We start from the raw sequence: 11,800 nt of genomic DNA, 5'->3' as shown, positions 1-11,800 counted from the left end.
TATGGCGCGAGGTGCCAGACACTTGTCTGATAGGTTGCGCGAGTAATCCGGCCATCAAGACGGCCTTGAATCGAAAAACCTTCAACACAGAAAAGTTTCGTCTCGTTGAGCCGATCGATTTTCATATATAATTCGTCTCAATCCGAGGTCGTATGAGGCCTGGAGATATAAATCAAGATCAGGCTATGTTTTCAGTCGGAAATCCGAGTGAAAAGTTTATCATCCGAGTGAAAGTTTACGGTCGAGTGAAAATTTACCGGTCGAGTGAAAGTTTGCTGAACGGATGAACTTATTATTATCCAAGTGGAAATATAGTCATCCGAGTGGAAATATGATCATCCGAGTGAAATTGTCGTCCAGGTGAAAATATTCCGAGTGAAAAGATTACCATCGGGACAAAAACTTGTCGATTGAATAAGATATTGCCTTCCGAGTGGAAATATAGTCATCCGAGTGGAAATATAGTCATCCGAGTGGAAATATAGTCATCCGAGTGGAAATATAGTCATCCGAGTGAAAGATTGTCTTTCGAGTGAAAAAGTCCAATCGGACGATCCGAGTGAAAGTATATAATATCCGAGTGGATGAGCTCAAGTCCGAGTGAAATTGAACATGTGCTCGAAAGTTTATCAAAATGACCTTGGATGAAGAAGTGTTCAATACAGAAGTTGTGCGTATCATCCAGACGGTAAACTTTGATTTTGGAGTCATCATCATCAGAGATAATATATAGCCTACAAATTCACTATGAGACTCGGATAATCCAGTCTCGATCGGAGATCATATGCTTGGTCCGTCTCGATCTTGCAGTAGTTTGATGTTTGGTCCGTCTCGATCGGAGATCATATGCAAGCGCGGTGGCCCACGCAAGAAGGAAGACAGAGTTTGGGCCAGATACAGACTGAATCCGAGTTGGAATAGAATTAGGACTCTAGGACGTGAATTGATGTAATTTTTCTTGTAAGGAAAGCCTAGATGAATCCTTTACTTGTTCGGGAAGTCCAGCCGCCTCTTATATATGTTGGGGGTGACGGCTGATTGAACAACACACAATCGAACAAATCAATATACTACTTTTTCATCTACATTTTATCTCTCCACCGTTTTTCTCTCTCGTTCTTCGCTGTTCTTCGTGTTTGAGAACCGTGAATCCCGAGGCTCTAGGGGCGAGCGAATCGACCTAGGGCAGCCCATAGCCACCGCACTCCCTGACGGGGTCCCTCCCGAGGGTGTGGGGTTTTCGGGTCTGCAAAAGCGCCCGTCGACTGTCTTGCGTATCGCGCTGTCGGTCGGGTCTCCTTCGACGTGAGCTGCGGTGCATCACCCCCGGCGTCGAGGGTACACGTGATGTGTTCGTGTGTCAACACTCCCTCACCTCCACTCAATTTGCATGCGCTGTATTAATTGATCATCAATGAGGTCAAGGACTTTACATGCATCAAATTATCACATGGGGTGGATCTTCGTACAAAAATGTGTCCCCCCGTGTACCCGTGTGTGCCTGCGAGGGAATGAGTGCGTGCGTGGACGTCACTGTGATCCAGCGGCATGTCACTGTGATCAATCCACACAAGGAGGTCACGACAACGCCTCCACATGTGCCACGTGGCTTCATGAACTATAAGAGAGACACTGGGTAGCGTGCCATTGGAATTCTAATTTACGTGTTTTGCACATACTCGAAGTACTAGTAAGGTACACGTGCATTGCACGCATCAGATTTGGCAACCAAATTATGAATAAATACCACACAATAGCATGTAAGCTTTGAGTCACATATGCCTGATGTAGACGTTCGTTTAATTCTTATAGTTCATCTCATTCAAAATCAATTATTTTTTATAAAAAAGCTAGGGCCTCTTTGATTCATAGGATTTCCAAAATGCAGGAGTAGGAAAAACATGGGATTAGAGTGGAATGTCGTCTTGAATCCTACATGATTGTACGAGTGTTGGATTGTGCATAGAAAAAACGCAGGATTCTTTCAAAGAGGTTTGTGTGGATGGGATGTTTCCTATGAAATCTAGTGAAAATCAATCCTATGGAAAAATTCCTATGGTTTACAATGTTTCGAATCAAACAACCAAGATAGGAAAAATTCCTAAGGATTAAAATCCTCCAAAATTCCTTTGAGAATCCTTTGAATCAAAGAAGCCCTTAATCTATTTTATAATTCATGGAATTGTGCGTTGTAAAGCATAAAGTAAAAACAAATAATGGAAATTCAACTAGAAAAAAGTTTAGGCAGTTATGATATGGAAGATTCTACAACAAAGGAGAAGCACTTGTGTTTTGAGGTTTGTGGATTATGCTTAAGTTCAACCATGGAGTCTGCTAGACTGTACATGTGGCAAAATCCGGTGGGGGCTAGAAGATGGTGCGAGGGGCCAAGTGGAGGGAGACTATGAAGGAGTGCACAAGTGCGAAATCGATATTTAAAGAGAGGGGGTGAGAACGTGCGCTGTTGCGCGCAGTGGCGGACCCATGAAAAATAAATGAGCTAGGGGGCCAAGCATTGTTAATCCTTTACGAGGAGGGGCAATTCATCAACTTAAACCATTTTACCAGCAATTGTCTAATAATCACATTCATATTAGCCTCGATATATAGTGATGTTAGGGGGGGCATGGCCCTTGCTGCCCCTGTCTTCGCCACTGTGCGCGCATCTGAGAAATGAAGCGGAAGGCATGGATGATGAGAGGGGGACGTTGGATATATAATTAATGTGGGTGTATTAGCTATGTAATCCTATGTAGAGAGGTATAGATTGATCGATGTGGATGTGGGAAAGAGGGTGAGACCTCACTAGATATATAAATTGATCGGTTTGTGTGGAAAACTGTGAAAGACCTAGCTATATACACACACATAGAAGAACATCGATCGTTGCGCATGCACGTGAGAGATAAAGAATGCCTGATATGATAGAGAGGGTGTGTGTGTGCATGCATGGGAGACCGACCTGAAGAAAAGGATTGCATGTGTGCGATGGATAATGCCGACTGGTAGTGTGTGTGCATGCATGCACGAGAGAAAGTTAGTGGTACAATTATAAAGAGAAGACAAATGTGTGAGTGTAAAAGACTAGCTGAGGTCATAATCAATGTAAGGTTGAATTCAAATACTTGAATAAGAGATCATGATGTTTGAAACCCATTCATGCATGAATATAACTGAGATATGTGCGGTGTGGTTTGGAAATGAGCATGTTGTACTGTATACACATTGAACAAGGTCGGACTGATTTGAATTTGAGATATCGATGGCAGACATCGTTTGGCCACATTGGATCTGTGCATGGACACACTATTCTAATTGGAGGTGACGGGTGGCTTTCGCATCACATTTCTATATCTATACCCCTTTATATTATATTTTATATTTTTATATAGTGTGCGGATAACTTTAATTAACTTTGAAAGATGGTTGTTGGATGAAGCCAATTCAATGGTGCAGGGATGGAAACTTTGAGCACTACTGGCCGTTGGATATCATCTAGTTTCCACCAGATTTTGCCACGTGTACAATCTAGAAGACTCCATGGTTGAACTTAAGCATAATGCACAAACCTCAAAACACAAGCACTTCTTCATTGTTCTAGAATCTTCCATATCATAATTTCCCAAATGTGTTTTCTACATGATTTTTTATTAATTGTTTTTACTTTAAACTTTACAACGCACAATTCCATGAATCTTAAAATAGATTAGCTTTCTTATAAAAACTAGATGATTTTGAATGAAATGAATTATAAGAATTAAACGAACATCTACATCATGCATATATGACTCAAAACTTACATGCTATAATGTGGTATTTATTCATAATTTGGTTGCCAAATCTCATGCGTGCAATGCATGTGTACCTTACTAGTCTAAATGGTGTCTATGTGTGTGTTGTGCGTGTTAAACACATTGTACGTAGTATCATACACGGTTTAGATTCCGAGCATCTAGCTAGAGCATACATGTACTATGATTTGAATTCAACATAAAATGGATACATATATTTGAATTTGAGATCGTATGTACATGTAGTTCGTATTTATATAGGAATTTACTTCTCCTATATTCATGTCATGTGTTGTGAAGATAATATTTAGATGGTTGTATAACTAACCCGAGTACAATCCCATTCAAACAAGGAAAATGTACTCAAATTTAGTCCATATGCTAGAGAACACACATTGTTTTTTATTATTGAGGGATGTGCAAATTGTTTTGTTACTGTACACGTTATGTTTGTTGTCCCAATTTTTTTAGTTTTTTCTGTTGTATTTGAATGCATTTCTAGTAATATAGTAAAACGAGACATGGCTCTCTCTAGTGATGAGGTGTGAATTGTCTTTTTTTGTACACGTTAGGCTTGTTCTCCTGAAATTTCAAGTCGCGCATTGTTATGCCGAAATTTCAAGCTAGCATCTCTGTCTATCGTGCTGCGAAACTCCTGCCTCCTCAACCTGTGCCTTGTTACCCCAAAATATTTAAGCTATATCTTTGTCTTGTTGTGCTCCGAAAACTCCCTCCATCTCAACCCACGCCTTGCTATCCCAAAATTACAACACGCGCGAAAACTCCCACCTCCTGTGAAATCCCGACACGCGAAATGCCCGTGATACCCCTGAACTGAAAGAACCGCCTAGCACAAATCGGTGGGGGTATTTTTGTAACTTACCCCACATTTTGGACAAGCGCGTCCCTAAGCCATGGTTCCCCACTCCCATCCCATGAGCCCACCCATTCGAACACCGAGGCCGCGAAAACCCGTGAAGCCCCACACCCTCCTCCGTCCACCACCCAGCCGGAGCCTCTTCCCCGACGATGTCGTCCACATCAACACCTCGACGTCCCTCATCCACTGTACCGGATGAGGATCCGTCATCGATTTCGTCATCCCGCCGGTTGAGCCACCTCGTCCTCCACCTCCAAGGAGCTGCCTCGATGTTCCCCTCGTCTTTCGCGCCACCTCCATTCCCACACCGCCGTCTTCACCTGCATGACCGGAAGAGCAGCATCATCACTGTTTCCTCGGATGAAGCTAAGGCCTAATCGGCGGCACCAAAGAGGTTGTAGACTAATCGCCGCATTTTCTTCTTGATTCGATCTCACGGTGCTGCCAGCACTCGGTCCCGAGCCGACATGGCGCGGCTCCATCCACGGCGGCGTCGCCGGCCACTTCCTCCATGGCGTAGCTCCCTCGATGGCGACGTCCACATCAGTAGGAGATGCTGCTGCTTTAGCTCTCGGTCGCGATGCTGTTCTGCTCTTCCTCTCAGTCCCCTACCTGGTCTGCTCTTGTTATTGCTCCTGCTCTTGCTCGCACTGCTGCTCTCGCTCTTGCTCTTGCTTGCGATGCTGCTCCGATTTGGCTACACTTCAGTCGACTGAACCGACTTTTGGGTCAGTCGGTTTTCACGGGGTGGGGGGGCTCGCCAGAGTTAAGGTAGAACCAGCCGTGGCGGGGAGGGGGGCTCGCCGGAGAGGTACCCCACTATCTATCTTAGGGTTCAGGCTGGGGGCGGTGGTCGCCGGCGGTGGTGGGGCGATGGCGTGGGGATTGCCGGAGAAAAAGCTCAACACAGGGGGGGGGGGGGTAGAGGAATGATCGGGGTGGCGGCGAACCAGCGGTGGGGAGTGGTTTTGGGGCGGGCGGGGCGACGCACCGCCGGCCGCATGCGGCGGTTTGGCCGGTGGTGTCAGTCGGCTGATGCTGCTACACGACCAGCTGCCCCGGCTCTCGCACACGCTGCTGCTACTGCTTTTTTGCTACTAGTGCGTTCAGTTTCGACAGCGAAATTCAGTTTCGACAGTTAAGTTTAGTTTTAACAGTTAAATTCAGTTTCGACAATCAAACTCAGAGATGAGCGGCTAATGTATTTTACATCTAGCACTTTGTGGTTATGAATTTTACATCATCTATTGGAGATGTTATTACAATTCCACTCAGGTTAATGTTGTCTCTCTTGTCCTGCTTTAGCCTCGGCGTCGTACAACTCACCGGAGCTACTCCAACGACGAAACCCTCCATCACAGCGAAGCAGTGCCCCGGGCTCCATCTCCAGACGCCTAAGATCTTCTTCCCCTCCTCCGACAGTCAAGTCAGCCGGAGCATCCTCACCGACCAACCCAATCACGCTGACATCGACATGGCTTCGCCAAAGAGGTTGTACACTTGTTGCATCTCTTTTTACTCTACATGTTATATATATTGTCCACTGAGCACACGTAGTAACATGAAATACGATTAGTTTATCCTACTATATGACAAGCAGTGAGGTACCAGGCAACTTAGCTATTCGTGATGGACTCTCTTGAATGCCATCATTATTTATCTCTACGTGTTTGAGCTGTGCATTTGTCGATGGGCCTGGGAGTTGAGCTAGTAGGGTAGTGGCCTTGGTCCAAAGTAGTAGAAGTAGCAGAAAAACATTTTTTGAGTGTAGGCTTTTCCTTGCTCAAGCCTGCCTAATAGAATCGCCAGTGCTTGAAAGGAAAAGTAAAGGAAAAACATAGGAATTGGAAAGTTTCCTATGGTACTACTATTCATGCATTTGATTCAAAGGAATGGAGCAAAGGAAAACTGCAGGATTTGTTCCTTTAGTGTCTCCTTTAAAAAAACGTAGGAATTTTAATATCCACTTCTCCTCCTTTTCAAATTCCTATTCATGAAGCACAAGACTAAGAGATAGTAGCATAATAGCATTATAACCGTACATTTTCTTATGGTTTGATTTAATCTCACCATGCTTATTTGCATCCTGTGATCTTCCAGTTCTTGTGAACCAAAAACCCAGATTTGCAGAAATCCTGTGTTTTTAAATTCTCTGTTTTGCACGTGTATTCCTATCCTATTCTTGTCTATTTCATATTCCTGCATTGTTAGAATCCTCAAATTCAAACAATCCCTTACACAATCACTTCTGTTACAGATATGTGTCAAAGAAAACCTTGTGTGGTTTGTCCTGCTCCTGCTGCGCTGTGTTCCACCCTAGCTCGGCTGCTCCAACGATGGAAGGGTTCACCAGAGCAAAGGATCCGCTCTCCAGACTGTCTTTCACCGCCTCAGATCTTTTTCCCTGCCGCCGACAGCCATGACAACTGCATTACCATCATCAACTGAGCAAATGACCTTGAGGACTACACGGTTCCGTAAGAGAGGTCACACTCTTCCGTGTCTTCTTACGTTATGCATCGATTAATATGATGACATGTTATTTTATCATCGTGTTCACCTATTAGACTCCGAGTTAGGTCCAAACTAATGCTGAAACTTGAGTTTTTAAATGTTTCTGGGGTACATACACTACACCATGACAAAAATTTAAGGGCAATTAACTGCCGGGAATGATCAAGAATTGAGGTCAATTAACTTCCCCCAAAGCTCTATATGCCGGGCAACATTATGCAGGTCAACATAACTGCCGGGAATGTTGGAGTCACACAGGCAGACAACCTGCCGGCATGTTCAGGGTCAGCCCAATTGCCCTGAATTCCATTTGAGGGCGAAAACACAGCCGCTAACCAAGTTAGCGCGGCGCGCACACGAAAGAAACGAGTCCCAAAAAGGCGCGCGAGCCTCAGTCACGGGAGAATGAAAAATTAGAAGGCACTAGAAGCCCATCGCGTCCACGCGGCCTTATCCACACTGCTTGTATCTGTGGTTGCCATCATTCTCGCGCATTAGCTGTCGCACTGCATCTCACCGTCGACTCCGCCAACCCTAGCACAATTGCCGACTCACCCCTCATTCCCGCCCCGCCCCGCCCCGCCCAGCGCCACCGCCCCCATCCCCTCCATCACCCAGCCGGCCTCCTGCAACCGCCGCCTCGACCCAGCACCGCCATCTTCCTCTGAATCCCATACTCACGCTGCCACCAAATCCCCATCGACAACTCCCCACACCCACACCTCTGATGCACGCCGCCGCCCATCCGCATCCATGTCGCACCCACATCCACGCACAGAGCCGCCGCCGCATCCGGTCCAAATCGAGTAGCCGGGCAGCCGGTGGCCAGATCCACCATGGTGCTTCCAGATCCGCAGTGCCCAAGCAATGGAGCTCATCCACAAGGTCCCTTCTCGCTCCCCTCTTCTTCTCCACATGCCTCTCTCTCTCTCTGATTCGATTCAATTTGAGTTCGCAGACATGGTTCTTGTCTTTGTTAAGTTCGTGCTACTGCTGCAGAAGAACTTAGCATACTCTTCACATTCGTCCAGATCCACGATGCCCAGAGGGACCTGGCGGAGGACTAGGAGAAGGACCACCGGGAGGTCCTCATGGCTCAGCTCCTTGCCCACAACCGATGCTGCTCCGACCCTAGTATATGGGACAAGGTCCACCCCTCTCTCGATTTGCTCTCCTTTCCTACCTTCCTTTCCTTCGACTGAATTCTCTAATGGATCGGTTGGTCGCAGGATGACCCCTAGATGGACCTGACCTGTTCGCCAAGCTCAAGAGGAGAAGGAGCCCTGCCCACTTCATGCTGTGCTTCATCAACATCACGACCAAGCCAGCCCTCAAGCAAAGTACGGCTTTCATACCCATCAAATCCAAACCTGCACCACACACACACATGCGTCAGCTAGAAGACGTACTGCCAGACTGATGACATTGTTAAAGAACTTCAGTAGATTGTAAAACTGTACTGCAAATATGCTATTGGAGATATTCATTGTATTCAATAGTGAACTAATGCGCCAAAGGAAGCTTGTGAAAACTTTGAGGAAGAAATCCTTGTGGTCCAGACCTTTGGAGGATGTAATTATCTTCATACACATTTACTCCCTCCATCCCATAATATAAGAGCGTTTTTGACACCACCCACTAGTGTCAAAAACGCTCTTATATTATGAGACGGGGGGCTACTTCATTACTTTGTCTTGGCCTTCTATAATTCTGTCTGTTGGGCTTTGCTTGGTAGCGTTTAGTTTAAATAGTTTTTGATGAATGCGCTACTCACATATTTCCTTCTCTTTCTTCTGAAAGGTGCTAACATTGCTTTGTGTGATCCTCTATCCACACTGTAGAAAAGCTTGTCGATGCCATCATTTTTCTGCATAAACAAACCCTGGATGCATTCAATGAAGCTGGTAATTAATTATTGATTGGCTAATTTATTGTTTGGACAAAAATGTATCCGATAATTTCCTGATACATCTCCCTGAATAAACAGTTCCTATAGGTGCCGCCTTCATGGAGCAAGGTCAGAACAAAAGGCTAGGTTCATGTGGTCTCACACTACATTATGCTAACATCATCAATCAAACTGAAGATATAGTAAGTAAATTTGATGACTCACATGATGTTTATCATGGTTGCTTAATGCCCCAATTTCCTTAATGTAGTCAATTTCCATATGGCCTCTTATATATGTAGGTAACTGTTCAGTTTTGTTGATGAACCATGCATTTATTTATTTCCCTTTTCTTTTGGTGAGCAGAATATTCGATGGTAGTCATAGGTGTCTATCTCCCAGCTGCAAAATACCAATTCAAAAGTTAATTTTGAAATAAAGAAGTTACAATGTCATAGTTCATATACTATTTGTGTCGCCTAAGTCTACATTCTTCAGTCTGTACTCTATAGCCTTCTTCTATTTGTGACATGTCCATGAATAAGAAGCAAGAAAAGGCATAGGGCTGTCATACACTGCAGAATCTTTTGATTTTAGTTTGAATACCTTGTAGTTTGTTTCTATTGTTGCATGATATCGTTTGACAATATTTTGAAACCTCAAAGATTGCTTTGGTTAGTAATTATATTTTCAAGGCCTTGTTTAGTTTTGTAAAAAAATGAGTATTGATTTGTGTTGGCTTGTGATATTTAGGCAAGGTCTGAAATTTAGTACAAGCAAAGCATGATGTAGCGACAAAACAAGATAGGTAGTTCTAGTTCTTCGTATGTATGCAGACCGAGGTTGTTTGTAAAGTTATGCAGAAGCAACCATGATAGCAGGTGGCGGTCCCCACATCTAGAAGGTACTGCATCTTCTTAGAATTCTTGAATATTACACTAAAGAAAAGATAAAAAATTCCATTAGTATATAGACAAGGCGTATAATGAACTAGGTCTTGCAAAAAATACTTCTGATCACAAGGGCCATTCTATTGAAAAGCAATCATAGCTTGCCATCTTGTCTGAATAGCAACCATAGCTTGCCATTCTATAGAAACACTCGTTTCTCTCCATGTCGATTTAGTTCTAGGATTGAAGTAGCAAGCACCGACACTCTGGGAGCTAGCAAGATATGTTTCTCCTCTCACATGCTGAAGATTTATTATTTTTCTGAGTCAAAGTCAAGCATGTGTTTGAAAGTAGGAACCTACAAGTTTCCTATTTTCTCCTGAGTACTTTTTTTGGTCTTCCCAGTAGATTAAAAATGCGCCTATTTTTAAACACGTGCTTTACTCCTTTCATTCTGACTCAACAAGCAACTCTGTTTCTTAAACAATTATGCAGCTACTACTTAAACTTTGCACACAGTTGTATAAACATCATGGATTAACAAGAGGGACCACGCAACTATATGTTCAGCAAACCAACATTCTCTTACTTTGAGCAACCTATATTCATTTCAGCAAATGATTTATGTGCCTGCAAATTCTTCTTCTTTTTGTTGAATCAACACTTTTTTCTAAAACCAAGCAGCAGATTTAATGAAAGGGCTGTTCAGTTGGTATACATTCTCATAATTATTGATTCTCACTGTCTAGCACTACTACACACTTATTCAGAACAACCATGTACAAAAAAGTAGAACGGAGGACACCTTGTGTTGCCACTAGATTGCTAGTAATTAATCCTTACCTGCAGTTTTTTGGATGTTCTATTAACTTGACAGCAATCAAGAGAAATCAATACACCAAAAGAAGATGACTACTGGTAAATATTTATAGTGATAGGTTATATCGATCTTTCTGGTGATCCATACATAGTGCATAATCTGTTCTTATGAGTACATACACACATTCTATTTGTGCCTTGTGGAATGCAAAGTACAGGGCGACACACATGTGTCTTTTTTCATTTGGATGAGCCAATTTTCTTTTTCAGCCATGCAACTTCTATGTTTGGAACATGTGTTCTTCTGAGCTGATCTATTTGGCCATTTCCTTTTTATTACAGGTCACCATTATAATGCCTTTGCATCCACAAGTTTCTAGAGGTGCGTTTGCTGAGCTAAAAGGATCTTCTGCTGGAATAGGTTTCTACCTAAAGGCAGATCTTATATTTTGCGCTTTTGTCTGTGATGTAATACTGGCATATGAACGTACATATGTATGCATGTGTGCATGTAGACCGGATGGATGGTTGTGCTTTTAGCTTGTTCTGTCACTGGACTTGTATGCCTATGTGTGCATATATGCATGCATGACGGATCTTTGTGCTTTTGGATGTCCTGCACTTGTGAACCTATGTATGGATGATATATTGCTTATATATACACGCACAAATTATCTATTAAGTGATGCAATCTTAATTATTGTATGCATGTGTGTTGTTATATATAGATGGTACAAAAAGGAGTGAAGATAAATGACAGCTGTTGAAATACAAGTATGCAATATCGGAGATTTGTTAGTTGGCAGTGGAAACAAATACAGGCAGTTTGTTTGCCGGGGAACTTTTGTATCTGCCCTAAATTGTCAGTCTGCCGGGAAAAAGATGTACGCCGGGAATAATTCTAACTGCCGGCAAAGGTATGAATATTAAAGGCAGAGAATCTGCTGGGGTTTATACTAACTGCCGGGAATTGTTTTCCCTGACAGGACTTTTAAGGGCAGTTCACATTTGCCGGCAA

General features: G+C 43.5%; 1 long non-coding RNA gene across 1 annotated transcript; it reads left to right on the top strand.

The window, feature by feature from the left end:
• The first annotated feature begins 8,870 nt into the window (after positions 1-8,870).
• On the top strand, positions 8,871-11,400 carry LOC123130531 (uncharacterized). Its single transcript, XR_006463864.1, has 3 exons — positions 8,871-9,089; positions 9,173-9,276; positions 11,125-11,400. It is a non-coding gene; the product is annotated as an uncharacterized lncRNA (long non-coding RNA).
• Positions 11,401-11,800: the final 400 nt, after the last annotated feature.

This window comes from Triticum aestivum, chromosome 6A, assembly GCF_018294505.1.
Source record: "Triticum aestivum cultivar Chinese Spring chromosome 6A, IWGSC CS RefSeq v2.1, whole genome shotgun sequence".
In the NCBI taxonomy this organism is placed as follows: domain Eukaryota; kingdom Viridiplantae; phylum Streptophyta; class Magnoliopsida; order Poales; family Poaceae; genus Triticum; species Triticum aestivum.
Note: the sequence above shows the minus strand (reverse complement) of the source record. Positions and strands in the feature narration are given on the sequence as shown.